This window comes from Oncorhynchus clarkii, chromosome 17 (genome assembly GCF_045791955.1).
Source record: "Oncorhynchus clarkii lewisi isolate Uvic-CL-2024 chromosome 17, UVic_Ocla_1.0, whole genome shotgun sequence".
Taxonomy (NCBI): Eukaryota; Metazoa; Chordata; class Actinopteri; order Salmoniformes; family Salmonidae; genus Oncorhynchus; species Oncorhynchus clarkii.
Genome location: NC_092163.1, coordinates 6,912,884 through 6,917,603, shown reverse-complemented (window position 1 = coordinate 6,917,603; position 4,720 = coordinate 6,912,884). Strand labels below are relative to the sequence as shown.

The 4,720-nt window shown below is 46.3% G+C and overlaps 1 long non-coding RNA gene across 1 annotated transcript; it reads right to left on the bottom strand.

Moving 5' to 3' along the window:
* Positions 1 to 352: 352 nt before the first annotated feature.
* LOC139370159 (uncharacterized) lies at positions 353 to 4,092 on the bottom strand. Its single transcript, XR_011627111.1, has 2 exons — positions 2,840 to 4,092; positions 353 to 2,551 (listed from the first exon to the last, which is right to left on the bottom strand). It is a non-coding gene; the product is annotated as an uncharacterized lncRNA (long non-coding RNA).
* Between the last annotated feature and the right edge of the window lie 628 nt (positions 4,093 to 4,720).

Here is a 4,720-nt window from a genome sequence, read left to right as displayed (position 1 = left end):
CCTGTAAGATCTACACCCGTTGGATTCAGTGCATGTGACAAATAACATTTGATTTGCTTTGGGCCAAAACCTCCCACTATTTCACTAAAAAGGGTATTATCATAATTTCAGTGTCATTTCAACCTCAGTGTGGAAATCTAAGTTTGTAAGATGGGTGAAGACGATTATAGGAAAAAGTACTATTCTGAAACTATCATTACAGACATCAGTGGTAAGCAAATGTGTGTTTACACAATTTTACTACCAGACAATTCTTTCAGCTCAGTAGGTAAATAATGTTAATCTGTTCTGTTTCCACTTCATGTCAGATGTGGACTATTGAACAACTACAAAGAGACTCAACCTCAGAAAATAATGGGTACAGTCTTTTGTATTTTCTTGTCATTACCAGACAATGAATGGACAGATTTACAGAGCAACTTTAGAGGGGTGGAGCCACACAATATACATGCCCATTTGTTTTGGTATTCATCTCTCATTCACACACACTCCCTTTAAAACAGTCTCTCTCTCACACACACACACACACACACACACACACACACACACACACACACACACACACACACACACAGTTGACTCCCCATTCATTGTCCATTACTCTAAAAAAAAATAATAATAATTATCCACATACCAACACATTAAAAACAAGAAAACATTGACAGAGTCCTGAATCATCATGTTACATACAAGACAGAGGGCTGAATCATCATGTTACATACAAGACAGAGGGCTGAATCATCATGTTACATACAAGACAGAGGGCTGAATCATCATGTTACATACAAGACAGAGGGCTGAATCATCATGTTACATACAAGACAGAGGGCTGAATCATCATGTTACATACAAGACAGAGTCCTGAATCATCATGTTACATACAAGACAGAGGGCTGAATCATCATGTTACATACAAGACAGAGGGCTGAATCATCATGTTACATACAAGACAGAGGGCTGAATCATCATGTTACATACAAGACAGAGGGCTGAATCATCATGTTACATACAAGACAGAGGGCTGAATCATCATGTTACATACAAGACAGAGGGCTGAATCATCATGTTACATACAAGACAGAGGGCTGAATCATCATGTTACATATAAGACAGAGGGCTGAATCATCATGTTCCATACAAGACAGAGGGCTGAATCATCATGTTACATACAAGACAGAGGGCTGAATCATCATGTTACATACAAGACAGAGGGCTGAATCATCATGTTACATACAAGACAGAGTCCTGAATCATCATGTTACATACAAGACAGAGGGCTGAATCATCATGTTACATACAAGACAGAGGGCTGAATCATCATGTTACATACAAGACAGAGGGCTGAATCATCATGTTACATACAAGACAGAGTCCTGAATCATCATGTTACATACAAGACAGAGGGCTGAATCATCATGTTACATACAAGACAGAGTCCTGAATCATCATGTTACATACAAGACAGAGGGCTGAATCATCATGTTACATACAAGACAGAGGGCTGAATCATCATGTTACATACAAGACAGAGGGCTGAATCATCATGTTACATACAAGACAGAGGGCTGAATCATCATGTTACATACAAGACAGAGGGCTGAATCATCATGTTACATACAAGACAGAGTCCTGAATCATCATGTTACATACAAGACAGAGGGCTGAATCATCATGTTCCATACAAGACAGAGGGCTGAATCATCATGTTACATACAAGACAGAGGGCTGAATCATCATGTTACATACAAGACAGAGGGCTGAATCATCATGTTACATACAAGACAGAGGGCTGAATCATCATGTTCCATACAAGACAGAGGGCTGAATCATCATGTTACATACAAGACAGAGAGCTGAATCATCATGTTACATACAAGACAGAGGGCTGAATCATCATGTTACATACAAGACAGAGGGCTGCATCTGAAATGACTCCCTATATCGTACACTAGTTAAATGTATTGAAGAGACAGTGGACAGGACTCCGACCCATAGCGATGTGAAGGAGGTCATGCTGCTTGCTTAAAGAGCACCACCTTCCTCCCGAGTCAGCTCCTAGCGAGGCGCGAACCCAAGACCTCTGCCTCAAAACACCCGTGACAGGCCACCTGAAGAGTCGTACCGGTCACGCCACAGAACAGCCAGTTATTCGACAGCGCAAGTGGGGACACTTCAGGCGGAGCAGCTACGCCAACTCTGGCGTGTATGTGTTCTGGGGTCAGCGGCTGTAACGGCAGGGCTGGGGTCAGCGGCTGTAAGCGCAGGGCTGGGGTCAGCGGCTGTCACCGCAGGGCTGGGGTCAGCGGCTGTCACCGCAGGGCTGGGGTCAGCGGCTGTCACCGCAGGGCTGGGGTCAGCGGCTGTCACCGCAGGGCTGGGGTCAGCGGCCGTTTGACCAGGGTCCATAGGGAATAGTGTGCCATTTGGTAGATCAGACTAGAAGGCACTACTAAATATACAGAACACACACAACTACATAGACTTTCCTCTCTTCTTCACCAGTCTCTCAATGTTCTCTTTTTCATCAGTCACACTTTGGATTCTCTTCCTCCTAGCCTCGCCTCGCCTCGCCTCGCCTCGCCTCGCCTCGCCTCGCCTCGCCTCGCCTCGCCTCTCCTTTACTCTCCTCTCCTCTCCTCTCCTCTCCACTCCTCTCCTCTCCTCTCCTCTCCACTCCTCTCCTCTCCTCTCCTCTCCTCTCCTCTCCTTTACTCTCCTCTCCTCTCCTCTCCTCTCCACTCCTCTCCTCTCCTCTCCTCTCCTCTCCACTCCTCTCCTCTCCTCTCCTCTCCTCTCCTCTCCTCTCCTCTCCTCTCCTCTCCTCTCCACTCCTCTCCACTCCTCTCCTCTCCTCTCCTCTCCTTTCTTTCTGCCTGAAAGTGGGATAAGATTTAACACAGTCCATTCCAGATATTCCACTCCAGACATTATTATGGGCCATCCTCCCCTCAGCAGCCTCCACTGACAGAGGGAAGAGGGTTATTTTTGTGTTCTCCTTAGCTGGTGAAGGAGAGGAGGTGTCTTGGTTTGAGTCTTGGTTAAAGTCTGTTTCTTCAGTTTGATCTGGTCTGATCCGGTTTGGGTCAGGTGGAAACTCATTTCATGGAGGGCCTAGTGTCCGCTGGTTTTTCCTTTCAGTTAAGACCTAGACAACCAGGTGAGGGGAGTTCCTTACTAATTACTGACCTTAATTCATCAATCAAGTACAAGGGAGTGAAAACCCGCAGACACTCGGCCGTCGGTGGAATGAGTTTGTCCCGTTGTGGACTGGGGGGGTAAAGCCGGTCTAGGACGGGCTAGCAGGCAATGCTTCACTAAAGGATGTGTATACAGTACAAGTAGTAGGACTAGACTGGTTTGGGCTGGCTCGGTTCAGTCTGACCCGGTTCGGGTCGTGTTTGAACCATTTAGAGCTGGTTAGGACAGGGGTTCCCAAACTTTTTGTTCCGTGACCCCATTTCGTCATTTTAAAAAAAGGTGATGAAATCAACAGCCAATGTTTGGTTCTTAAACTGGGACTATAACCGACTATTACAAATCAGTTGACAGTACATTTGACAGTGTTTCAATATGAAGGATTGTTTGAAGTGACAAATGCATCAGAAAGGTATTGGGAAGTTCAGAAGATCCTCAGCCAATCATTTAGTTTGATCCGCTGAGTAGAAAATAACACCAGTGATTGTTATTTTTCCTCCAGTCTGATTTTAGTGCCCGGTCTTGTCCACTCTGTTCTGAGGCTTCTGGGCATTGAGGAGGGAAACTGTGGATTAAACCGTTCAGGAAGAAAGAAAACCAAAACCCCTCTCACTATGACAACGGCATCTAGCAGCTACCGGAGGTTACTGACTTAACCCCAGTTCTATGAACCAAACGCAATTTAAAAAAACAAAAGTTACTTCAGAGTTTCTCGAGTTTGAGAAACTCGGGGTTAGGATCAGTTTTGGGACAGCTGGGTCTGGTTTGAACTAGTTTGATCTGGTTACTGTGCTGCCTGGGCCGTGTCCCCGGCCTGCTCTCCCTCTGCCTGGCTTTTCATCGCCTCAAACACCGCAATCTCCTTGGCCTCCTTCTTCTGGTTTCTTGCCTCAAACAGCAGCCTGGAGAGAGACAATCAAACCAACTTTGTTTGTATAGTGCATTTGGTACAATGTAACAATACAATAAAACCAAATAAGGAGGGAGAGAGGTGGGGAGAGGGGTGTGGGGAGAGAGGTGGGGAGAGGGATGTGGGGAGAGAGGTGGGGAGAGGGATGTGGGGAGAGGGATGTGGGGAGAGGGGTGTGGGGAGGAGGTGGGGAGGAGGTGTGGGAGGAAGTGGGGAGAGGGAGGTGGGGATGGTAGACAGTGATAGATGGTAGACAGTGATAGATGGGTGTGAGAGAGAGAGAGAGAGAGAGATGGTAGACAGTGATAGATGGGTGAGAGAGAGATAGATGGGTGAGAGAGAGAGAGATGGTAGACAGTGATAGATGGGTGAGAGAGAGATGGTAGACAGTGATAGATGGGTGAGAGAGAGATGGTAGACAGTGATAGATGGGTGAGAGAGAGATGGTAGACAGTGATAGATGGGTGAGAGAGAGAGAGATGGTAGACCGTGATAGATGGGTGAGAGAGAGAGAGATGGGTGAGAGAGAGAGAGAGAGATGGTAGACAGTGATAGATGGGTGAGAGAGAGAGAGATGGTAGACAGTGATAGATGGGTGAGAGAGAGAGAGAGATG